Source organism: Aedes albopictus, chromosome 1 (genome assembly GCF_035046485.1).
Source record: "Aedes albopictus strain Foshan chromosome 1, AalbF5, whole genome shotgun sequence".
NCBI lineage: Eukaryota > Metazoa > Arthropoda > Insecta > Diptera > Culicidae > Aedes > Aedes albopictus.
Window position 1 is genome coordinate 326,828,227 of NC_085136.1, and position 27,551 is coordinate 326,855,777.

Consider the following 27,551-nt stretch of genomic DNA (forward strand, 5'->3'; position numbering starts at 1 on the left):
TTCTCAAAATACAATTGTAATTAGTAAGTCGTTTACTACCATGAAAAATCTTGTAATAATCAGGGGATTTCATTTCGTCCGGAGAAATCGTGACATTCTCGTCGAAATCTGGAGATATGTAATTTGGAAATTCATCTCCCTTGTAGTTGGTCACAAACGCTAGTGTGTTGTGGGTTGGCATCTAAGCCGAAAAAGATGTAACGGATAAATTAACATTGGATGCACAACGCTCCACGTTGGGCGCCAATGTAACGAATAAATTAGAACCTTACGAATGCTCATTTTATTTTTCCACATCGAGCCCTACGTCTGGGAACTTAGATACGGAAAACAAAACTGAACATTACAAATGCACTAACCACAAACATGCAACACATAACATTAATTGTGCCCAGTTATCTAAATAGATAACGTAGTCCAATCCCAGGATAACGAGGTTTAATTTTTGTTCTTGGTCCATCAGTCAATCCTGTAATCGTATTTCTTCTGGCGGATTGCCTTCTGTTTGCAGCGTTACTTGCTTACATAGCTTGTGTTTGGTCTAAGAATTTCTAATCCTAAGGGGCATCTAGATTCGGGCAACAACACAAGACCGTCTACAATTTGATGTCCGTGTTAGGGGACGGATTGCGTGTTTTGTACTGGATCGCCCCTGAAATGTTTGAAGCGCTACAAATGCACATTAAATTTCAGGGACAGATGTACAAACCTTAGTATAACATACAAAATAAGCTGACAAAATGTTCACAACAATTTACAAACGTTACACACTCCACGCAACAATCGAAAAATTTTCCATGAATTGGAGAATGCAATTCATGGACAATTCTTAAATCTACTTTACAACGTATCAACTACATTACAAACGTAACAAAGAAATGGATTTGTGAAAAAAGCAGTGTTCATGGTGTGGCTTCGAAATACCTTAGCCTTTCTATTCTCCAGAATCTTTACTTGTTCTGTGGCTTAGTTGGTTAAAGCGCCGATCTAGCGAATACGGAGTCTTGGATTCGAATCCCACCACAACCCGATTTTTTTTATCACAAATTTCATCTCTCAATTTGCCATTTAGTAACAACTAATTGAACATTTTTCCAGTGTGTTTCAGACATATCAGTAAATTATAGCACAGCAATAAATTGTTTGATTTTTTTTATGATTCCATAGTATGAATGAAATTTCTGGTGAATTTACAGATATTAATTCCTATTATTGGACAATTTTTCTGCAAATTTGTTGCAGCCTTTTTGTAGATCCTAGAATGGAGTTTCAGACCGAAAACTGGTAGTTTCTTGTAAATCTTAAGAATTTTTCAAGGAATTGTTTAAAGGCGAAAAAATTGAAATCTGAGTAGAGTTCACGAAAATCTTTTTGGAAATACTATTAGGAAAGCTTTGAAAGAAATTTTAACTATACTGTTCCTTAGAAAGAATAGAAATGTTCGGGAAACATTTACTTCGTCATATGTGCTAATTCCCGTCACATTAGACAGAAAATAGTTAATCATTACAGATATTCCGACTTCCTTACCCAATGCCGTATTAAGTGCACCAGGCCCGTGCACAGGGGCGCCAATTGTATGAAGCGTCGGTAATGGGGAGGTAACCCCAACCCCCCCCCCCGGGTTGCACGGACTTAAGGAGCATCATGGAAGCAAAACAGTAGACTATCGATAACCAGCATCTTTAGCACTTGAAATCGAATAATTACGCAAAATTTCATGTTTCAATTTTACTTCACTTACGACTTCACAATTTTTGTCATTTTAAGTACAACGAAGACAACCACACCAACGCAACAGCTAACCGAATTATTCTCCATCATCATTAAATTTTCACTTTCCCAGATTCACTTGTTGAATCAACCTTCAATTCACATCCCACAAAAGCTCTGTGGCACTTCAAAATTGGATTTTACTACTGCAGAAGACAGCAAAAGCTATTCAATGAATCAAATCAATCGCTTTTTCCCATCGGTAAAACAAGTTTTCTTCTCCAAGGGAGCATGCAAGCAAATGTGTGCGTGAACTTTTTACATACGAAACATCGTATTTCACAACCACAGAAAAATATTTCTTTGTTTAATGGCGCATTATGGTCAGGTGGGTAAAAATATTAATTAAAATGTTCTGGTCGTTTTCTAAAGCTACATCTACCGTCGTGCGGGGCTTCTTTATACACTTTTTCATGGTTCTTCAACTTTATGACATTATAACTCCCAGACTAGTAAATGAATTTCCGCAACTTTTATACACAATAATCGTGAGTATGTTTGTATGATGTATGCAAAATTTGAGCTCAATCCATCAATAAACAAAAAAGTTGTTCATACACCAATCGGACACATCTCATATAGAACCGGATGGGGGCTACTTTGGACATTTTTATCTATAACAAAACTGCATTTCAAATTCCAGGGTTATTTAGAAAACTACGTTGTATCAATACTGTAGCATACTGTATCATACATAATTTCAATAAAAATATGCGTTTTAAGATGGTTCTGTGCTACCTTTGGTATTATGAGCAGCGTGATATTGCTATATAGATAGTCTGAAAAAAGGGACCATCAATCCTTTATTTGGGTCAAACGGTCATTTATAACGTATAACGATACAAATATTCGATTGTATATGCTACGTTGATACATATTGAATGAATTGCTCAACCCTTTGAAAATTATGAACTTTAGAAACAATGCTTACAGACCAAATGTTCTGATACGTTATATATATTGTTTTGGTTTATTCGATGTTTTTTCGCGTCCTGACAAGCAATAAACGGTCTGTTTGAAAAATAATTTCAACCAAATGAAGGGAAAACTATTGCTTCATAATAGTCCCTAAGACATCAAACAGATTTGAACCATATTTTGAATTTAAAAAATCCATGTTCAAAAGTGTCCAAAGTAGCCCCGCATTTCAAAAGTAGCCCCGCACGACGGTATGCGATGAATTTAACCAAATTTTCGAATAAACACCTAATCACATTATATTTTTTGCCATCCTACACTCCCGTTCAAAAGTTTGGGGTCACCCCCTCAAAAACATGTCATTTTTTTAGGCCCATATCTCCGCCAATTTGCGTCCGATTTCAAAATCCTAGGTTTCATTCAAAAGATAATAAGTCAAAGAAACTTTGAACATGATTTAAAAGAAACTTTTTCAAAAAAAATTTGTGTGTAAACTTCACCCAAAGTTGCCAAATTTTCTAAAAAATGAATATAAACTTACGGCAGTGTCGCTGGAAGTTGGGTCGACCAAATTTTAAGATGAGAGCGGTAATATGACCCATTTTCTATTACCTTTCAACTGCTTTTTACAGAATTCAGCTAAACAATCTAGAAAAAAAGTTATTAAGTAAATGAATTCTTGATGTCATCGACCAAAAGTTTGGGGTCACCCCTCAAAATGCTGTATCGGTCAAAAGTTTGGGGTCACTATCGTGAAACGTGGAAAAGTGATTTGTTGATATCTTTGTCATCTTTCATTCAATTTTAATTCTTCTGAAATCGGACGCAAATTGGCGGAGATATGGACCTAAAAAATGACATGTTTTTGAGGGGGTGACCCCAAACTTTTGAACGGGAGTGTATGTACGATAGTGTTACGTAAAAAGTGTACCAGGAATTGATTTCAGATGGTGCCCAAAATAGACATGGGTACCCGACTAGAAAGTTCTAACAAAAATATAACATAATTATAACAAATCATGATATTTTGTGATATAACCATGTTCAATATCATTGGTGATTTGACATTATGATCCACATTATGTTATAAATGTTGTTTGACAACTCATTATAATATAATTTAGTTTTGATTCTTCGACATTTGGACAATAATGTTACAAAATTGTGTCACATTTTGATAGAAACTAAAAATCCTGAAGCTAATATTCATATCACATTCTGTTATAATTTTGATCTGATTATAACAAAATAGGTTATTATCTTGATAAGACCAGTGTGATTTTAGTTACAATTTTAGTTTCTTTAACATCATCCTGCATCTAGTTTATAATACAATAAGTTATTGAAAAATATTATAACATCATAACACAATATGATAAAAACTTGATATAATTTTCCAGTCGGGTAGACGAAAACAGAATTCAAGGTACAATTATTCAACCTTTTTATTTGAGAGAAATTGCAGTTCTTTTAAAATATGTTTTTACGTGATATGGAAGCTAATTTATAAATAAGCAATTGATACCAAATTGGCCATGAGGCATTAGGCGAAGTTCAAGAAAAAAATCGATCATTATTGGTCGGTGCTTAGCTTGACGGGAATTAGATAAATATCCTATTATTCAAAAAGGTTGTTCGTTAGATTCCTTATGCCACGAATGGAACGAATGCATAGTCTGGAGCAGAAATGTTAAGAAATTGAGATGTGGGATCGTCCGACGAATGAAGCTTGGTGAGGTCTTTCCAATTAACTCTTTGTATACTATGTTGCTATATGTCCGTACATCTACAGTAGACGTTCAGTCGGTGCAAGCGGTTTAACTGCAATGCTTTTTAACTGCAAGTCCGGTAAGTGCAACAAATTTGCAGTTATCGCACCACCAAATGTCAAAATGTTGCGCCATGTTAGCCCAAATGAACAGACGGATGAAGTTCACGTTCATTTAACGGCAGTTGATGGTTTGCTGACACTGTCAGGCGCTGCAGTTATCGGATTTTTGTTCGCTAAGTGAAACGTAAACATGTTGCAGTTATCGAACGTCTACTGTATTGAATATTCACTATTTTTAACATTTTATCATCTACAAAAAGTTGTTTCGGGTCTAGACGCTTTCTAAGTTGCTGATAAGACTTATGAAATAAAAATGCTTGGATGGGCTTGGTTTGGTATGTCGAGATGAGGTGCTATGGGCTCTATGTTATTGAAGATAGTAGTGAAATTGGCAATGGCATTGGATGTACTCATCTTTGCAACTCCATTCACTATTTTGGCATGTAGGTATTCACTCTGGAGTATTTTTACTACTTAACTCAAGTACTTTATGCAATTGAAGACTTTCGACATGTTGGTTCCCAAATTTTGTCCAGCAATTCGTCCCAACCGCTCCTCCGAGTAGCTCGTGCACGGTGCCCTATAAATAGTAGCACCAACTTGCAAACCACAAAACGCGCTGCTTGCTGGCTTCACTGAAACCTTCGCGTAGGTATTTGCCTAGGCACCGACGCGCGATAGACCTCGTCATTAACGTCAGACATTCCTTTGGCTGGCTGGCTTGCTGGGGCTGGCTGACTGGCTACCTGGTTCGCCAGATTGGGACCAATCTCGTTTTTTTTTTCTTTCAGTTGCCCTCCTTTCCAGCAATGAGCGCGCACTCTTTGCCCCGATCTTTTGCAATTTTGCGTTCGTAATAAAAATGTGCAAAGAATCGATCACCTCATCAGCTAATTCCTCACCTCCTCCACCTGGCTGCCAGCAGCAAGCCCCCCGCACAATTTGCGCGCAATGCTACCTATTTCTCGTTTCCCGGGTGGAGTGGAGACGATTTGGACGACGATGGGGACGGTCAGTCCAGTCCAAGTCGGTCAGCAGAAGCAGTAGAACAGAAACCAAAAAAAAATGAAGCTTTAAGTAGAAGGTACCGTGAAATGAGGTATCATTGAGAGTTTTTGGTCTATCCAGTTTAATCATCCTTAAAAGTAGTTCTCTTTGAAACTGGGAGTTAAACTTATTTGATATATTTTGATCAAATTTTAATATTTTTTTTAATTCCGAAACAGAATTTTTAAAACGCTTATAAATCGCATGTTTTTCAATTCCAAAAATAATAAAAAATGGAAATTGTAAATCAAGTTTCGATTGAAATTATCAACCCTAGTTGTGCATTGGGGCCATTATGACCCCTAAACGTGAACTACGTCAGCGAGGTGAGCGTCAGCTAATGTACGAAGAAGATTAATTAAGGTTTTATTAAGGTATCTAGGTATTCGGAAGTGTTTGAGTGCATTATGCCTTATATTATTTTTAGTATTCATGTTCAGCTTGAATGTTGAGGAACGCCAAGCAAAGATCTAATAGTTTTGAGGAGACTTTGAGGACCAATTCAAAACCAAAATGAAGTTTTGTTAGGTTTTATTATGGTTCTGAATATCTCTTCAGATCTATTTGACTTAAAATGAGGCAAGAGATTATCACTTGAGTTGGAGCCAGGGAATATTAAAGGTTTTATCACGGTCATACTGACCACATTCAAGTTTTAAAACTACCTTGAAACCTCATGGGGAGAAAATAACAGATCGACGTTACTCCACTCCACGGCTCTGCCAAAAACGAGCGCAAAATCTCAACGGTATCGGCCATTATCGATTACTGTTGGAATTTAATTTAACGTGTTCCTTTTTTCGAAAAACGAACAAAAAAAATCCATTACACCTGCGAATGTGCCCCGGCCGGCCGGAATGGGAAGCCCTGGATCCCCCACCTCCACTCGGCCGTGTGTACCTGTTGCTCTCTACCCACCTGTTTGGCCGGCCATCCATCCATCCACCATAGGCAGAGGCCAATTGGCATTTGGTGGTGGAAAGTGATTGTTATTGCTCGAATGGCTCCAGTTCGCTTGCTGAGGCAAGCAAGCGAGCATTCAATTGGCGCTGAAGCTTTCGTAAATTCCGCATTAGAGAAAAGTTACGCTTTTTTCATCTACTCTTCATTTCATTGAGGTTTATGAGGGGGGAACTCAGGTGGATACACGGTTGAAATGAATCACGACGCGAGTTTTGAGCATCTCATTTGTACGCGATTTTGGCTGTTTCGATGAGGGAGATGTGCTGCAATGCCAATGGGCAGGCGAAGGCCAACATTGAAGAAATGTTTTGGATGGTTATGCGAGATGAATGCCAAGGTAGTGGAACATGGACTCGCGCGATGCTAGGAGATTTCTCACTGAACAGTTTCTAATTTTATTAATTATTTCGTTGCATCAAAGCTCTTGGTTGTACTAGAAAGGCATCGGAAGTAGCGTTGCTCTAAGTGAATCAAATTATTCGGATTTTAATGTCTGAACCGTTTTAAGACCAATACATTAAACATGTTAATTCACCATTTTTTGGCTAATTGTTTCGATAGTTTTCATAGATGACATTTTCAACTCCCATCAGAGCTTTTTCAAAAAGAATTATAGATCAATTGATTTTGTTATGAATGCTGATTGCGAATGATCTTCAAAACTTAATAAGGCCACTTTATTTCGTCACTCGTGGAAACGTTATCATGTTCTTTATCGAGCCGAAATAATATCCTGGAACGAGCTCACCGTTTGATAATTGTGAATAAAATAGATTATTGTAGACCAAGGCAACACACAAAATTACAAATCAAATAACACACAGGGTTGGAAAATATCACGAAATGTCATGAAAAAAAAAAATGTCATGACATTTGCCAATTTCACCATTTTCAGAGAAATTTTCATTGGCAAAAATAAGACGCTCCAAGCTTGAAAGACGATGCAAATAATGATCGTGATCCTGACTCAAAAGTTATTCAACGGTGAGCTCGCAATTTGTGTGGTCAACTCAGTACTGTGAATTATCGCAACTATCACGAGATAATCGATTGATCTGATTTCTGAAATCACTTTTCCCAAGTGGTACAAATCAGCTTACATGCTGGTTTGTCAGCTTCTCTCCCAGGGATTTGTCGTGAAGATTCCACACACAGAAGTCCTATTACCAATTTTACGATCCAAATACAGCTCGTTATCAATGAAACATTGTAAACTCCTTGTTCCACACACCACCACCACACCATGCGCTTCGCCTTCGATGTATGAACAAACATTACCCGGTTGATGTCTACTATACCCGTGCACTGCCTTCACGTTCATTAGCCTAGGCCTCTGTCTCTACACAGCATTATAGCTAGTGCACTTGACAACGCCGACGGTGATGACGACGACACCAAAGACAACACCAACAACAACAACCAACCGGCGCAGTGGATTCCTTTTGGTCAATCAAATATCGGGGATGGCCATGACGATGCGATGCCGCGATGATGAGGCCACCGCACTGTTTTCTCGATCCGGGTGTCGATGGCCACTACCACCAGCAATCAGCCAGCCGGTCGGTTAGACACAAATTCAATTGACTCCGGAGGTCAATTGAATCTAATTGCGCGAATTGCGATGCCTGCGATTGGGCGATTGGGGGGCCCGGTGAGCAACAACACCATCATCGGGCAGAACAGAACAGAAGAACATTTTCCTCGTGTTTCACTTTCTCGGGCGCTCGCGATGCTGTCCGTATTGTATTGTGTAGTTGTGGGTTTATTTTTACCGCGCACGTGAAGCCGTTTTCTGTTTTTCGGTTTTCCTTTTTCTGCGACGCAAGGTTTGCTATAGGGTGAAGTGGGGCAAAAGTTTGATACTGATAAAAAAAAATCTTGAGAAATCTGAATTCTAGCCATTATAACCGCAATAAAGCCAAAAAAGTTACTGCAGCGATTTATCGGGGCCTTTTTGAGACTCGTGATAGATTCTACTTTAAATCTCAATAAAGCTCTATGCCCAACAGGAGAGGAAGTTCCCAATCCTAAAAGACTTATCAGCAATGATATTCAAAGCAGAAGTTACCAATGTAAGGCCCCACAACATACCTGCAGTGTCGTATTTGGGTTTCATTGCGGTTGTAATGACTAGAATAGGGTTTTGAAACTATTTTAGAACCATGGTAAAACCGTACTTATTAGTATAATAAATTTGAAGCACTGTAGGAGCCAAAATAGCCGAAGCGGCAAACACGCGGGAGAGAACAGGACTCATGGACGTTACAGGGGGTTCCATGAGGATTTCTAGGGGTATTCAGGGAAGATTCTTGAGGTTCTTAGGGACGCTTTTGTTGGAAGTTATCGGAGGTTTCTTGGGGTTTACGAGGGCGTTCCGGAGGCAGTACCGGGGGTCAGGAGGCCTTCAGAGATGTTACAGGGGGTTTGAAGGAACTTCAGTGAGATTTTGGAAGGCATTCCGAGTTCCATCGGATTCAATGGCGTTACAGAGGTTTTCGGAGGTGTCTCAGAGGGGCTACAGGACATTTTAGGGGCCCATAAACCCCCTTAAACCCCTGAAAATTATCTGAAACACTCTGAATGACTCTGAATGGCACCTGCAACCCTCCGAAACCCTTTAATACACCCCTAAAATTCCGTGAATTGACTCTGGAGAACGTCCTGAAGCCCTCGACCGCCCCTGAAGCAGCCTGAAACGCATCTGAAACCCTCTGGAGATCCTCTGAAATTCGTTGGAATGGCCCCGCGGGCCCCGCTAACCTTCTGAAACGTCCTGGAACTCACTGTAACGCACCTGCAACATTCTAAAACCCCACAAAGTGCCCCTGAAACTCAACACTTCTTAATCTCGCTGAAAATACGTCTGTAACTTCCTGAATTGGTTCTGGAAAGCCCCAGAAGCCTCCTTTACCTTCTTCCAGCCAACATTTTTCACCTCCGGAAACGCACAAAAATGGTCGCAAATTTATTGATAGAATGATGTTGTCTTCGGCAAAGGTATTCGGTAAGCTAAGATCTATCTAACAACCGAATCTATGGTTCATTATTTATCCACTAGGTGGCACATAATGGCAAAAATCTTAACAAGTACATCTTAAAGTTCTAATGAGCTAGAAGTATGCCGTTTTCAGCAAAGTTGATCAGCAGATAATTATCTGAAAACAACTTTTCTTCGAGATTCCTCGGCAAGATGGCGCTGGTGTAAAAATCCAACACCTATATCTCAGAATCCACATGTGATAGAATGATGCCATCTTCGGCAGTTATTCAGTAAGCTAAGAGTTATCTGACAACTGAGTCTATGATACCTACCTTGATACCTTCATACCTTGTTGGCTACAAAGTAACTTTAATCCAACGTCAAGCGTATAGTAGAGCACCATCTTCGTCGGTCTTGGGCGATGTTCCTCCAGTTTCCCCAAACGTGTAGGGATCGTAGATCTTCAACCGCGTGCAACCAACGAATTCGCGGCCGCCCACGAAGTCGCCTACCTCTACCGGGTTCTCTACTGAATATTGTTTTCGCAATTCTTTCTTCCGACATTCGCACTACGTGTCCAGCCCACTGAAATCTGTCGTATTTTATACGTTTCACAATATTCGCATCTTAGTACACTTCATTTTCTTCTTTCCCACCGAGAATTGTTCGCAGCACTTTGCGCTCAAAAACTCCAAAAGCTTTTCGATCTACCTCCTTTAACGAAGCATGGATCGTGACCGTAGAGGGCAACCGGAATTTTGTTTGCGTTTGCAAGTTACGGGACCTAAGCTGGCTACGCAATCCGTAAATGTCCCTATTAGCAGCTGCAATACGCCTTTTCACTTCGCGGGAAACGTCATTGCCACATGTTACAAGTGTTCCAAGATAAACAAATTCTTCAACAACTTCAAACACATCCCCATCAATCACTACCTCAGCACTAACACCACTAGGCCTGCTTCTGTCTCTACCCGCTATCATGTACTTCGTCTTGGTAGAGTTAATCGTCAAGCCTATAGTCGCTGACTATCTCTTCAGAGAGCATAAGCTTCCTCGACTGCCCTACGATCGATGGCGAGGAGATCAAAATCTTCCGCAAAACCGAGGAGCAAGTGCGACCGTGTGATGGTAGAGCCATTTCTCTGGACGCCTGACCTCCTAATCGCTCCTTCGAGTGCAGTGTTGAACAATAAATTTGAAAGAGCATCCCCCTGCTTCAATCCATCCAAGGTCACAAATACATCGTCCGCGATCCGAATATTTCATTTTGATCTATCCAGCGTTGCGCGTATCAGCCTAATTAGTCTCGCCGGAAAACCATGTTCTGGCATTATCTGCCAAAGCTCATTTATTTTCACTGAATCGTACGCTGCTTTAAAATCAATGAACAGATGATGAGTCTGCAAGTTATAATCCCGAAAGTTATCTAGGATCATCCGCAGGATAAACATTTGATCCGTCGTTGATCGGCCCTCACGAAAACCAGCCTGGTATTCGCCGACAGAGGACTCCTCAAGAGGCCGCAGTCTGTTGAATAGGACACGCGACAGTATCTTATACGCCGAATTTAAAAGGGTAATCCCTCTGTAATTGGTAAAGAAGTTCGACCGGGATCTCGTCCTTCCCGGCAGCCTTGCTGTTTTTCAGCTCATTAAGGGCCTTTTTAACCTCATCCAGTGTTGGTGGTTCCACTACTTGACCGTCATCCATTATGTTTATCCTGTTCCTGGGTCCTCCTTCGCTGCTACCATTCAAGAAATCTTCGAAGTGCTCCTTCCACCTGGCTGCCATAATTGTTTTGTCTGTCAGCAAATTTCCTTCCCGGTCATTGCACATGGCGAGCATTGGCGCAGTCTTGTGCCGCGCGCCATCGAAAGTTGCATTAAACCTCCGCATATCGTTCCTGTCCATACTTTCCTGCGCTTCAGCAATGGGAGCCACCCTGTACCGCTCCCTGTTCTGCCGGGTACCGGCCACTAAAATTCGACTTCTGACGGCATTCTTTTCGTTCGTCATTCGTTGGGAATCCTCGTCAAACCAACCATTACGTTGGCGGCGCTGAGCGGTACCTATCACCTCTTGCGCTGTTGTTGTCACTGCTTCGTGGATAACTCCCCATAAGCTTTTGACATCTCCAGATCCGTTGGTCTCTCCTATACTCTCGTCTAGCTTCTGATGGTACTGTACAGCAACCCCTTCGGCTGACAAGCGCTGGATATTGAAACGCATCGTCCTGTTGTTTCTTGAACTCGTGACGCTGATAATCGCGCCCGAATTTTTGCGGCTACAAGATAATGATCCGAGTCAATGTTCGGGCCTCTGTAGGACCTCACATCTATGACGTCGACCAGCACGTGGTCTATCTGGGAGCAAGTGTCACCACTCGGGTGTCGTCAGGTGTGTTTTCGGATATTCTTACGTGCGAAGTAGGTACTGCTGATTGCCATCCCTCTAGCAGCAGCGAATGCCACAAGGCGCAGACCATCATCGTTGGTAACAGAATCTGACTGAAAAAAAAAAAAAAAAAAAAAAGATGACCATTTTGACATCTTGTTGTGGGCACTCTCCGTAGGCCTTAACAAGGCTCTCATAGAACTCATTCTTTATGCCATCGGGTTTGTCGTTCGTTGGCGCATAGATGCTGATCAGGCTGTAGTTGAAGAATGGCTTCCACCGAATAACTCGCTTCATCTGCTTCCCGATCACTATAAAGCCAACTCTGCGTTCTGCCTTATCGCCGCCGCTGTAGTAGATGTGATATTTGAATGAAGTGTTGGCGCAGGGATCCACCGCTCGGAATTCGCGTTCTCCAGTTTTGTGCCAGCGTATCTCCTGGATAGCAACCACATTAGCGCCGAAATGTTGCAGTTCACGAGCCAGGAGCCCAACCCGTGCGGGTTTATTCCAAGTTGTCACGTTCCAAGGTCCCCCTTTCCAATCGTTGTCCTTTATTCGTCTATGGTACTTGATTGATATCTCTCGAGACTCTAATGAGCTAAAAGTGTTCAGTTTTCAGCAAAGTTGTTCGGTAGGCCCAGAACTATTATAGACTTAGTTATAGTGGCAAGTGCCCAAAATAGGTACACATTTCCAAATGGTACAAGACCCTATATCATAATATACAAAGTTAGCAAGCTAAGAACTAGCTGGTAATGGAGGCCTTATTTCTGTATTCATTTGCTACATTGCACCTAGTATCAACAAAAGAAACATAGATATGTATCTCGAAACTCAAACAAACTATAAATACGCCGTTTCCCACAGAGCTGATCAGCAAATTTAGAACTATTTGGCAATGGAGTCTTTATGAGACATTCTTCTACCTTGAAGCGCCAGTTAAATCCATGTCTTGAAATTCTGGTAACACACAATGATGGAGTTTTCAGCAAAACTCTCCAGCAAGCTAAGCACAACGGTGATGGCCAGATTTTGTTAGCTCCTGATAGCATTAAAATCGGCTATTTGACAAAAAGGTATCAGTAGGTCGGCTCCAGAGGCACGTTCTCTCAACAACAAACAAATCTTTTACGGCAAACTTCAAGGATTTGACGTTTTATCTTAGCTTTGTACTACGGTAAAGAAAAATGCAACGACTGCATATTTCTTTAGAGATTCCTTGCCTGAATTTTCCACGCATCGAGATAAGTCAAGAAATTTCATAAGATCTGCGCAAACATTCTATGTCGGGTGTCACAGACATGATACTGAGATCAGCATCGCCAGCAACAAAAAATCACGGGAATCCCTGGAGGGCTTCACAAAAAAAACTTCTATAGAAATCTTTAGAGAAAAAAATCTCTGGTGAAATTCCAGGAGGATTCTCTATAGGAATCCCAGGTAAAAAAATTGAGAGACTCCTTGAGAAATTCCTGGAGAAATTCCCAGCACAACCTCTGGAGATATTTCCGGAGGACTTCTTGAAAGGATTCCTAGAGGAACTTCTGGAGGAATTTCTGAAGGAATTCCCTGAAGAATCCCTGAGTAAATTCTGGAGGAACACCAGGATAAATCCTTGATAGAATTTCCAGAGAAATCTATGGAAAAATAGCTAGGGAAATTCTGTAGAGAAACTCCTGAGTAAATCCCTGGTAGAGCCTCAAAAAGAATCTCTAGTGAAATTATTCCTCAAAAAAAAAAATTGAGAAATTCCAAGGAAATTTCTGGATAACTCTTGGAGTAATACCTAGAGGATATTAGGGTAATTCGCTAATTGTTGAACACCACCCAAATGTTGAACAGTTTCTGAAAATTTTATTATAAATCTAACTTAAGTAATTTTTGCTCAACGTAAACGTACGATGCAGATGCGTATACATGTGTGTCACGATATTGTTCCAATTATGTTACAAAATTATACATATTTTTCGTCAAAAATATTGATTGCAAATTTTGTACCGCTGCTGACACAAAAACTGCACAATTCTTAAGATTAATTTTAAGAAATTGCTCTTACGAAATAAGCTTTGCTGGCAAATCGACCACAAATATCAAAGTCACACCATAGTTACAAGAACTGGAAGGATGTCCTTAACAGTTTAACATTGTTTAAAATCACATTTTCATTGTAATTTCATTTGTAAAAAATATTTTTCTTATCACACAATCATTATACATCTAGGATCCAATTGTTGAACACTGACACAACCTCCGGCAGTCATGCTAATGCCAGATTGTTTATCCGCTTTACCTAATGGAGCATGTCATGGGGTTTCAAGGGCGTTCCAGGGATGTTCCAGGGGTGTTGCAGAGGACTTCAGGATGGTTCCAGTGGTTTTCAATTAGTTTCAAGGGTGTTCCAGAGGGATTCAGAGTGTTAAGATGGTCCCAGGAGTATTTCAGGGCGTTCCAGCGGGGCTTAGGAGCGATCCACAAGTTTGCAAGGGATTTCAGAGTCGTTGCAGGGGTGTTCTAGGGGGTTGAGTGGGTCCAGGAGTGGGTATCCAGGAGTGTTTCAGGGGCTTTCAAAGGCGTTCTTTTCTTCAATCGTTTTCGCTTCTAGTCAAATCTTACCAGTCCTTTTTTACATCTAGTCTTGTTTAAAACGATTTCAGTCCACTAGAGCTTTTTTTCAAATAGAAGCGATTCCATGCCATTTGAATAAATTGCCACTCAAATGACTTACTGGTCACAATACACGAAAACCCGGAAAAAATCCGCCAGAGTGAAAAATTATCGGATGTCGGGCCAAAGTCGGGTCAAATTTTATCAAATATTGGACCACTGTTGGACCCACATCGGATAACTGTAGGGTCTATGTTGGGTTTGGTAGCCAAAATAAAAACAGGTCAATGATAGGTTGATGTCGGGTTATACGTCATCAATTACGAACAAAGCTTGAACCGTTCAACAATTAGCGAGAATCGTCCAACATTAGGATGAGCTAGCTTAAGGAAGCGTTCAACATTTGGGTAACAGACTTCCCATACAAATGTTCTATTTTCTCTTAGAAAATGGAATTTAAGGGTATTTAAATTCAATGGAAAGTATAAGGAATGAGTGGATCTTGACGTTCACTAAATAGTTTTCAACTAAAGTGAAATTTTGCACGGAAAAATAAACAAAAACAAAAATGCCAGTACTAACCGTTCAACAATTGGCGAATTACCCTACCTGTTAAAATGTCTGAAGGAATTTCTAATGGAATCTCTACAGAAATTCATGGAGAAATCTGGAAAACCCTGACAAAATTCCTGAAGAAATTTTTGGAGAAACCCCTGGAAGAATTCCTCGTAGAATTCCTGAGTAGTGCATAAAGAAATCCTATTAAGAACTCCTGTTTAAATACCTAGAGAAATTCCTGCAGAAATACCGGGTAGCATTCCTGAGGAGAAAATTTTACCAAGCATGCTTGGATGATTCTTGGAGGAATCTCTGATGAAATTCTTGGAAGAATACAGAGAAGAATACCTGGAGTAATCCTCACAAGAATTCCTGAATAGATATTTGATGGTGAGGGTTCCTGAAGGAACCCCTGGCCAGGGATTGGCGGCATGCACCGTGCGGTGCGAAAAAAGCGTGTGCTTCACACAATCTCGAGTGCTTGTCTCCCGTTTTGCCGAGAGACAGAGACGTATGATTGAGAGAGCTTTCGTAATTGTGCGAGAGACAATCGCAACACTAGCTCTACGGCGCAGGGAGTAATGCACGGTGCTTGGGACTGTGCTTGTCTCCAAACACAAAAAATCACTTATTTATTTATTAGAAACACATGACTTAAGACTACTGTCTTTTCTTTGCCAAAGCGGTTAAAATTACATACTTAAAACATTTACAAAACACAAACTTACAAACTTAAAAAATTAATTTAAGAGTTTGTGTTTTCGGCACAGTTGTTAAGCTTGTCAAGGGTTGACAAGTGATGGGTGGTTTGATTCGAAATTTTTCCAATTATGCGTAGTATCAAGCCAAGTACAAAGCACGGAGACAAGCACCGAGAGCGTGCATACGACAAAGCGTAAGAGACAAGAGAGCTCCAGCGCGCGGCAAAGTAAGCGAGCAACACACAACCGATTGCGCGTACTCGTCTCCTTCTAGTTTGTTGTGCTGTCTCGTAGCAGCGTGTGCGGCACGCAAAGAGTTTTGAGTCGCACCCTATCCCTGCCCCTGGCTGAACCCATAAGAAACCTTTTGAAGAATACCTAGAAGTACTCCCAAATAAATTCTTCGTGGAATATCTAGAGGAATACCTGATGAAAGTCTTGTATGAATCCCTTGATAAATTCCTGGATAAAACCCTGAATGGATTCCTGGACAAATCCATGGAAATATCTCTAAAGCTCTGTAGGAGTTTATGGAATAACCGCTGGTGGAATTCTTACAGCAATTCCATCGAAAACAAACACATAACAAATATTGGATTGGGATCTATTGCAAAAATATCAAACTATCATAAAAAAAATTCTGACAAGATATTGTTTAAGAAAGTGAAATAGGGTAAAAGCAGCATTAAAAAAACTTGCTAGGGTTTTCCTAATAATATCCAAAAGAAACTTTTCGAGAATGCTTTGAATGAATTAAAAATTTCACCTAAACCATTCCCTTCAAATTCCCTCAGAAATGTCGGTAGTGGACGAGCGAATGCATCATCAATTATTCTTGCTTCCCCGCATTTGCCAGTATTTTGCAGTAGCTGAAGTCTGTTGGTCCCAAAACGTCGAATTTTGAAAAAAAAAATCGATGGAAGTTTGTTGTTTTTAAAACCGAATTACACTCTACTGAACGAACCAATTCCAGTCGAAACCAATTCTAAATAATCTGTTTCCTAGTCCACAATAGTTCAGTGATTACTCTTTAATGAAAGAAGAAGTTTTTTCAATAAAACATTATGTTTGCGAACTTTAAAAATATAGTCTCGAAAATCTTCAATAGTGTTTTTCATTTTCAAAAGTTCCTGATTGACAAGAATTTCAGGATTTGCCCAGGTGAAATTATTTAATTTCCTTGATAATTCCCGGTTCACCACGTTTTTATCCTGAAAAAATCCTTTTATACTTCGAAATATCCAACCAGAACGATTCGCCCCACCACACACTAATTGCAACGGGTCGGTGTTTTTCCCAGAACGTTGATCTTCTGCGGCTTTTCGAGTGGCACGTGAAAGGGGACATTTTCTGACAAATTAATGCGAGGAGTGCTTTCCACGAAACATCGGAAAAAGTTCAGCCCTTCGACATCATATTGTAGGTAGGTACCCCGGTCGTGTTTTTGCGTCCGTCGCAGCAATGTTGTTGGATTCCGGCAAGCAACCCTCGATTTGGTGATTTGGTTCACCGATCTCCTCTTGGTGAGCCGGGCTCGCGGGGAGCCGACCGCACAGAAGGACCGTGCAAAGCGGAAAAGCACTCAGAAAAGTAGTGTTTCGCTTTCTTTCAAGGAAAAATACACGCCCCATTAGGATGAAAGCCTGTTTAAGAAAGCCGTGCCACACTGTCGAAAAATTGAAAGTAAAAGGTCGCGTTGTTGGCGGATTTTCACACGGTGTGTGCTCAGGTGATGGGGTGGGGACGCCACTTAACACCACCCGAACGGAAAGGAATCGAGCGGAACATGACGGGGGATGTGGACGAGACTTTTGCACCTCGAGGTATGGCATGTTTCCTCTCGAAGCAAGGGGTGATTTTCCGGCGGTTTCCGAGAGATGATACGTGATCTGCGTAAGTCATCTCATATTCTGGCGCAGAACTGATTGGTTTCGTTCATACGGTTCTCGGAATCGACCCCGATATTGATGGAATACGGGGATGTTTGGGGTAAAATGTTTCTACTGAGAAAAAGCCTCTTAGTGTCTTTCAGTCCAAAATTGATAAAATGGACTAAGTAGAGTGGCTGTTGATCCACCTCCACTTTCACTGTCAAGTCACTGTCGCTATAGGCTTCTTTTGACATACCTAGGCGATTTAGTTCAGTATCGAAGATCCAGCTGTGAAGCCACCATGCACAATGACATACCGGAGGCATCCGTTGATGAAAACCTGCATCTGAATGTTCTCCTCTGATACACAACAGGTTTCACTGGCATGCAACAGCCTCCAACATTCCCCACTACACTGCTTATACAACTACCGCAAAGCTGAAAGGTTTGACAGTGTTTACAGCCAACGATTTCGTCTTGTTGACGTTGATTTTACATCCATCCTCCCCCTAATCGCGTAGTGTGTTCTTGTGGGCTGATGCGGTGATGGGATCGATTCAAAAGGTGACACTGGGTGGCACCACCCCACATGATGATAATGCTGATGGTGGTCTCTTTCCAATAAAAAGGAAAGGGAGTCATATTGCGCGTACGATACGTAGGTACTACCTACATTGTGTACACATGCTGGGAATATTGTGGGAACCTATTTGTTGTCGTATCATCGGAGAATGGGAATGTTCTGAGCTGGTATGGTGTTGTTTGGATTAGCGCACGGTGCGGTAAAGTCGAGGTCGTGCACGTGCGGGATGGATTATTGAAATTGATGGGATGTACGGGAAATTCATTTTTCCCCGAGTGAGATGTCTCGAGTACACCGCCGACCGACCGGGACGATATAATCCTTTGAAGTGGAAAGGTTAGCGGTTGTGTTTATATTATGATAAAGTGTTCGTGTGTGTGTGTTTTAGAAAGCGATTGACTATATTAGATTAAAATTTGCAATCCTGATAGTGGATTCGCAACGGACGGAAAGGGCACATGAGGTCCGAGATATTAATTAAGCTTTTAGCATAGCATGAACATTTGCACAAATTATGGATGGTACACAGCCTCATTCATCTTCACATGTTCATCTTCCATATCCTTACAAACACCTTTATTTTACAAGTCCTATCATCAACTTAGAAAACGTCCAACCCTGAGACAGTTTTATGTGGTGCTGACGGTGATGACCAAACGCGTGTGTTACAGAAGGTTAGGCGACCCAAAGATTACTAATTCAACTCCTGTCACGGTCGCCATGTCATCAGAGCATGGAGTAGACTTAATTGTGTAGAATTTGAGATATGGGATTTCCCATTGATCTGTTTGAAGAATTTTCCTAGGAATTGGAAATGATCTTCATCCATACACAACCTCGCTAAGCGTTAATAAGTCCTAAGCTTTCCTTTCCGAGCTGCATCAGACGTTTGGGATAGTAACAAATTCTCGAGAAGGTTAAGGGCATCATTTACAGAGACGCTTGAGAATAGCGCAGCGACGTCAAAAGATACGATCATCTTGTCTTCCTCGATGGTTCCTGATTCCAACGACTTTTGGGTGAGCTCCAGTGTGTTCTTGACCGAACTTGTCCGTTTGAGGGGTTTCGACATACTTTAGAACTCTTTGACAAACCATTAAGCCAATTTGTGGGTAGGGGATCCTTCAGCTGAAATAATCTCTCGAAACTCTTGACCGGGCTTGTGAATTTTAGGAAGATCTTTGATTCGTGGAAGCATGGTATTTGCTTCCTTCAAACGAGCCTCTTCGATGATGGGTTTACTACAGTCTTTTAGGGTCAGGTGACAGACAATCTTATCAGTCCGAGTAGTGGGTCTACTCGTAGATGTCTGTATGGTCCTTCGTTTATCTTCTTCTTCATCTGTTCGCGTTACCTTTGTCTGCCTTCATGTAGTATACTGGTTTCTTCTCAAGTTCCGTTAAAATCCTTGTCTCGTCAGTGCTCCACGTTAGGCTTCGAAGTAACCGCATATCCTAACCACTTATTGAAGTGTGTCAATTGTTCTATGTACTGTTAACTGGTGCGACGAAAGGTTCAATACAAATCCTGCAATGGACCTTGTAACCGGAACAAGTCCTTGGCCTTCCAAACAACTTTGCTGAAGAAACCAATTTTTTAAGTGATAGGAGTCCTGGGATACATGAAAGGCAAAAATTGTTTGCTCTCTAGAGCCGCCTAGTGGTGGAATTTTGAATCAAACGGCTAGTGGTATGGATGGGTGTCCTTCGCCTGGACTCTGGTCTCATTTCGTAGATTCGTCAGCTTTTTTTTGTGTAGTTGCCACTTCCTGTCTGCTTCACATTCTTCCGCTTGGTTTACCTTCGTGTGAAATCTTTCGAAAATTTGTTAGCCAACTTTTAATGCAGGGAATAGCACTTAAACTTAAATGTCAGTTTGTCCAACTTGGCGTAGTAACGTTCGATGGAGTCTGCGAAGGGTCGATACATAGTAACCCTTCTGGTGACGCTCGGTGGGATGTGCTGCTTGACCTTAATCCTATGACTAACGGGTGTTAGTTTATCTTGTTGACACTTCTACAGAAATGCCACCCATCCTTCTGAATGCTTACCTGGTAGCTATGATGATGATGATGAATAACCAGGGCGTGTAAGTGGAATACCTGTAAGCAGAAACAATAATTTGAAGACTTCATTAGACTCTACAAGGATCCTAAAAAGGCTGGCGTTTAGAAAATCATTTGTCCCCATTGCGATAAGGTCTAAAGTTGGTCAAACAAAACGGCCTCTGGATGTTAGATTCAGGGAACATACAACGGCGGAGGTAGGAAAAGCGCACATGACAGTGACTATAGGTATGGAATACGATTTCAGGTCGAAGGTTGCGGAGCATGTCTTTGAGGAGGTTCACCTGGTCATTACAGAGGATATTCAGATTGTTAGGGTACATTTGCGTTGTTTGCACCCTGCAGAAGACTTAAAATGCTTTCCTGGGAATTTTTTATGGAATTTGTAAGAAATTATCGATTAAGAAGCCAAAGTGCAGTCCATTCATATGCTCACTAGTTTCTCTGGAGGAGTTCCCTTGAAAAACTTCCTGGATGAACTTCTTGAAGTATGTAAATCTTTTCAAAAACTACTTGGAGGAACCTTTCGAGTGAATCCCCTGCCTAGAGAAACTTCTTGGCGAAAACTATTTTGAGAAACTCCTGCAGGAAAGCTCCGAAAAAACTCCCATGATGAAATACATTGGAAGAAAAGTATTAAGGATTTTTTAAGAAAATTCTCTGGAGGAACACCCTGATTGCTGTTACTGGACAAAACTCTGGAAGAACTTTTACGTGAGCTAAAAGTTAAAGCCTTAAACAATTTAATGTAAGAATCCGTATGAATTCTTTTGAGAGTTTTGCTGAGATTTCTACCAGAGTTCCTCCAAGAGGATTTCAGCAGAAGTTTTTCGTGAGGTGGGAGTACCTTCTGGGATTTCCTCCATTCCTTCTCGCCATGCTTCCATAGTTTCCCGCTGGATACCTCCCAGAGATCTCGTATTTTTTGCGATATTTTTGTAGAAGCTCTTCCTGGTGTTTTTTTTTCAGAGTTTTCCAACGTTACTCTTGAATTTATTCGCGGGATTTCTTTCAGAGACTGTCAAAGTGTCTTTTGCAATTTCCTTAATATTACCTCCCAGTATCACACCCGGAGCATTTATCCCAGTTTTTTTCTCAAGAAATCTTTCGAAGTTCCTCTCGAGATTTCTCCAATAAGTCTTTGCGATATTTCTAGCTACTTTTTAGCTGAATTCCTTCAGCTACCCTAGGAGACATTCCGAAGAAAAATCCCCTACAAAAACTGCGGTAGCAACTATTAAAGAAATCCCAAAAGGAACAAAGAGCTCTGGAAGTAATTCCGAGAAAATCTGTAAAACAAATCTCAGGTAGCTCTCTGCAAGAAATCCGAAAGCAACTATGATAAATAGCCTGGGAAAAGCTCTGATACCCAGCAACCACAAAAGGACGTTATGCGAAATATCAGCAATAGCTCAATAGAAATAACAGAATCGTGCAAGGTATCTCGTCAGATTCCTGAGAAGACTCCTAGAGGAATCTCATCCGAATTCAGACAGGATTATCTTGGAATCCTGAGAGGATCGCCATCAGAATCTTAAAAGAATCCTCCACAGAACCCAGAGAAGAACCTCAACAGAATCATGAAAGGATTCTCCACAGATTCCTGAAAGGATTCTCCTCAAAATCCTAAGAGGATTCTCCTCAGAATCCTGAAAGGATTCTCCTCAGAATCCTGAAAGGATTCTCCTCAGTATCCAGAGAGGATTCTCGTTAGAATCCTGAGAGGATTCTCGTTAGAATCCTGAGAGGATTCTCGTTAGAATCATGAGAGGATTCTCGTTAGAATCCTGAGAGGATTCTCGTTAGAATCCTGAGAGGATTCTCGTCAGAATCCTGAGAGGATTCTCGTCAGAATTCTGAGAGGATTCTCGTCAGAATCCTGAGAGGATTGTCGTCAGAATCCTGAGAGGATTCTTGACAGGATCCTGAGAGGATTCTCGACAGAATCCAGAGAGGATTCTTGACAGAATCCTGAGAGGATTCTCGACAGAATCCTGAGAGGATTCTCGACAGAATCCTGAGAGGATTCTCGACAGAATCCTGAGAGGATTCTCGACAGAATCCTGAGAGGATTCTCGACAGAATCCTGAGAGGATTCTCGACAGCATCCTGAGAGGATTCTCGACAGAATCCTGAGAGGATTCTCGACAGAATCCTGAGAGGATTCTCGACAGAATCCTGAGAGGATTCTCGACAGAATCCTGAGAGGATTCTCGACAGAATCCTGAGAGGATTCTCGACAGAATCCTGAGAGGATTCTCGACAGAATCCTGAGAGGATTCCCGACAGAATCCTGAGAGGATTCTCGACAGAATCCTGAGAGGATTCTCGACAGAATCCTGAGAGGATTCTCGACAGAATCCTGAGAGGATTCTCGACAGAATCCTGAGAGGATTCTCGACAGAATCCTGAGAGGATTCTCGACAGAATCCTGAGAGGATTCTCGACAGAATCCTGAGAGGATTCTCGACAGAATCCTGAGAGGATTCTCGACAGAATCCTGAGAGGATTCTCGACAGAATCCTGAGAGGATTCTCGACAGAATCCTGAGAGGATTCTCGACAGAATCCTGAGAGGATTCTTGACAGAATCCTGAGAGGATTCTCGACAGAATTCTGAGAGGATTCTCGACAGAATCCTGAGAGGATTCACGACAGAATCCTGGGAGGATTCTCGTCAGAATCCTGAGAGGATTCTCGTCAGAATCCTGAGAGGATTCTCGTCAAAATCCTAAGAGGATTCTCGTCAGAATCCTGAGAGGATTCTCGTCAGAATCCTGAGAGGATTCTCGTCAGAATCCTGAGAGGATTCTCGTCAGAATCCTGAGAGGATTCTCGTCAGAATCCTGAGAGGATTCTCGACAGAATCCTGAGAGGATTCTCGACAGAATCCTGAGAGGATTCTTGACAGAATCCTGAGAGGATTCTCGACAGAATTCTGAGAGGATTCTCGACAGAATTCTGAGAGGATTCTCGACAGAATCCTGAGAGGATTCACGACAGAATCCTGGGAGGATTCTCGTCAGAATCCTGAGAGGATTCTCGTCAGAATCCTGAGAGGATTCTCGTCAGAATCCTGAGAGGATTCTCGTCAGAATCCTGAGAGGATTCTCGTCAGAATCTTGAGAGGATTCTCGTGAGAATCCTGAGAGGATTCTCGTGAGAATCCTGAGAGGATTCTCGTGAGAATCCTGAGAGGATTCTCGTGAGAATCCTGAGAGGATTCTCGTCAGAATCCTGAGAGGATTCTCGTCAGAATCCTGAGAGGATTCTCGTCAGAATCCTGAAAGGATTCTCCATAGAATCCTGAGAGGATTCTCGTCAGAATGCTGAGAGGATTCTCGTCAGAATGCTGAGAGGATTCGCGTCAGAATCCTGAGAGGATTCTCGTCAGAATCCTGAGAGGATTCTCGTCAAAATCCTGAAAGGATTCTCGTCAGAATCCTGAGAGGATTCTCATCAGAATCCTGAGAGGATTCTCGTCGGAACACTGAGAAGATTCTCATCAAATCCTAAGAAGATTCTCTTCAGAATCCATTCTGCACAGAATCCTGAGAGGATTCCCGTTATTATCCTGAAAGGATTCTCGTCAGAATCTTGAGAGGATTCTCGTCAGAATCCTGAGAGGATTCTCGTCAGAATCGTGAGAGGATTCTCGACAGAACACTGAGAGGATACTCGTCGAAATCCTAAGAAGATTCTCGTCAGAATCCTGAGAGGATTCTGCACAGAATCCTGCGAGGATTCCTGTTATAATCCTGAGGGAATTCTCGTCAGAATCCTGAGAGGATTCTCGTCAGAATCTTGAGAGGATTCTCGTCAGAATCCTGAGAGGATTCTCGTCAGAATCCTGAGAGGATTCTCGTCAGAATCCTAAGAGAATTCTCGTCGGAATCCTAAGCGGATTCTCGTCAGAATCCTAAGAGGATTCTCGTCAGAATCCTAAGAGGATTCTCGTCAGAATCCTAAGAGGATTCTCGTCAGAATCCTAAGAGGATTCTCGTCAGAATCCTAAGAGGATTCTCGTCAAAATCCTAAGAGGATTCTCGTCAAAATCCTAAGAGGATTCTCGTCAGAATCCTGAGAGGATTCTCGTCAGAATCCTGAGAGGATTCTCGTCAGAATCCTGAGAGGATTCTCGTCAGAATCCTGAGAGGATTCTCGTCAGAATCCTGAGAGGATTCTCGTCAGAATCCTGAGAGGATTCTCGTCAGAATCCTGAGAGGATTCTCGTCAGAATCCTGAGAGGATTCTCGTCAGAATCCTGAGAGGATTCTCGTCAGAATCCTGAGAGGATTCTCGTCAGAATCCTGAGAGGATTCTCGTCAGAATCCTGAGAGGATTCTCGTCAGAATCCTGAGAGGATTCTCGTCAGAATCCTGAGAGGATTCTCGTCAGAATCCTGAGAGGATTCTCGTCAGAATCCTGAGAGGATTCTCGTCAGAATCCTGAGAGGATTCTCGTCAGAATCCTGAGAGGATTCTCGTCCGAGTCCTGAGAGGATTCTCGTCAGAATTCTCAGAGGATTCTCTTCAGAATCCTGAGAGGATTCTCGTCAGAATCCTGAGAGGATTCTCGTCAGAATCCTGAGAGGATTCTCGTCAGAATCCTGAGAGGATTCTCGTCAGAATCCTGAGAGGATTCTCGTCAGAATCCTGAGAGGATTCTCGTCAGAATCCTGAGAGGATTCTCGTCAGAATCCTGAGAGGATTCTCGTCAGAATCCTGAGAGGATTCTCGTCAGAATCCTGAGAGGATTCTCGTCAGAATCCTGAGAGGATTCTCGTCAGAATCTTGAGAGGATTCTCGTGAGAATCCTGAGAGGATTCTCGTGAGAATCCTGAGAGGATTCTCGTGAGAATCCTGAGAGGATTCTCGTCAGAATCCTGAGAGGATTCTCGTCAGAATCCTGAGAGGATTCTCGTCAGAATCCTGAAAGGATTCTCCATAGAATCCTGAGAGGATTCTCGTCAGAATGCTGAGAGGATTCTCGTCAGAATGCTGAGAGGATTCGCGTCAGAATCCTGAGAGGATTCTCGTCAGAATCCTGAGAGGATTCTCGTCAAAATCCTGAAAGGATTCTCGTCAGAATCCTGAGAGAATTCTCGTCAGAATCCTGGTGAGGATTCTCGTCAGAATCCTGAGAGGATTCTCGTCAGAATCCTGAGAGGATTCTCGTCAGAATCCTAAGAAGATTCTCGTAAGAATCCTAAGAAGATTCTCGTCAGAATCCTGAGAGAATTCTCGTCAGAATCCTGGTGAGGATTCTCGTCAGAATCCTGAGAGGATTCTCGTCAGAATCCTAAGAAGATTCCCGTCAGAATCCTGAGAGGATTCTCGTCGGAATCCTGAGAGGATTCTCGTCAGAATCCTGAGAGGATTCTCGTCAGAATCCTGAGAGGATTCTCGTCAGAATCCTGAGAGGATTCTCGTCAGAATCCTGAGAGGATTCTCGTCAGAATCCTGAGAGGATTCTCGTCAGAATCTTGAGAGGATTCTCATCAGAATCCTCTCAGGATTCTCATCAGAATCCTCTCAGGATTCTCGTCAGAATCCTCTCAGGATTCTCGTCAGAATCCTCTCAGGATTCTCGTCAGAATCCTCTCAGGATTCTCGTCAGAATCCTCTCAGGATTCTCGTCAGAATCCTCTCAGGATTCTCGTCAGAATCCTCTCAGGATTCTCGTCAGAATCCTCTCAGGATTCTCGTCAGAACCGTGAGAGGATTCTCGTCAGAATCCTGAGAGGATTCTCGTCAGAATCCTGAGAGGATTCTCGTCAGAATCCTGAGAGGATTCTCGTCAGAATCCTGAGAGGATTCTCGTCAGAATCCTGACAGGATTCTCGTCAGAATCCTGACAGGATTCTCGTCAGAATCCTGAGAGGATTCTCGTCAGAATCCTGGTGAGGATTCTCGTCAGAATCCTGAGAGGATTCTCGTCAGAATCCTGAGAGAATTCTCGTCAGAATCCTGGTGAGGATTCTCGTCAGAATCCTAAGAAGATTCTCGTCAGAATCCTGAGAGAATTCTCGTCAGAATCCTGGTGAGGATTCTCGTCAGAATCCTGAGAGGATTCTCGTCAGAATCCTAAGAAGATTCTCGTCAGAATCCTGAGAGAATTCTCGTCAGAATCCTGGTGAGGATTCTCGTCAGAATCCTGAGAGGATTCTCGTCAGAATCCTGGTGAGGATTCTCGTCAGAATCCTGAGAGGATTCTCGTCAGAATCCTGAGAGGATTCTCGTCAGAATCCTAAGAAGATTCCCGTCAGAATCCTGAGAGAATTCTCGTCAGAATCCTGGTGAGGATTCTCGTCAGAATCCTGAGAGGATTCTCGTCAGAATCCTGAGAGGATTCTCGTCAGAATCCTAAGAAGATTCCCGTCAGAATCCTGAGAGGATTCCCGTCAGAATCCTGAGAGGATTCTCGTCAGAATCCTGAGAGGGTTCTCGTCAGAATCCTGAGAGGGTTCTCGTCAGAATCCTGAGAGGGTTCTCGTCAGAATCCTGAGAGGGTTCTCGTCAGAATCCTGAGAGGGTTCTCGTCAGAATCCTGAGAGGATTCTCGTCAGAATCCTGAGAGGGTTCTCGTCAGAATCCTGAGAGGGTTCTCGTCAGAATCTTGAGAGGATTCTCGTCAGAATCCTGACAGGATTCTCTTCAGAATCCTGACAGGATTCTCGTCAGAATCCCGACAGGATTCTCGTCAGAATCCTGACAGGATTCTCGTCAGAATCCTGGGAGGATTCTCGTCAGAATCCTGACAGAATTCTCGTCAGAATCCTGGGAGGATTCTCGTCAGCATCCTGGGAGGGTTCTAGTCAGAATCCTGAGAGGATTCTCGTCAGAATCCTGAGAGGATTCTCGTCAGAATCCTGAGAGGATTCTCGTCAGAATCCTGAGAGGATTCTCGTCAGAATCCTGAGAGGATTCTCGTCAGAATCCTGAGAGGATTCTCGTCAGAATCCTGAGAGGATTCTCGTCAGAATCCTGAGAGGATTCTCGTCAGAATCCTGAGAGGATTCTCGTCAGAATCCTGAGAGGATTCTCGTCAGAATCCTGAGAGGATTCTCTTCAGAATCCTGAGAGGATTCTCGTCAGAATCCTGAGAGGATTTTCGTCAGAATCTTGAGAGGATTCTCATCAGAATCCTCTCAGGATTCTCATCAGAATCCTCTCAGGATTCTCATCAGAATCCTCTCAGGATTCTCGTCAGAATCCTCTCAGGATTCTCGTCAGAATCCTCTCAGGATTCTCGTCAGAAT

General features: G+C 42.1%; 1 protein-coding gene across 6 annotated transcripts in view; it reads left to right on the plus strand.

Moving 5' to 3' along the window:
- LOC109406392 (uncharacterized) overlaps window positions 1–27,551 on the plus strand; it is a 400,264-nt gene that overhangs the window by 318,194 nt on the left and 54,519 nt on the right. The gene's annotated exons all lie outside the window — the stretch shown is intronic.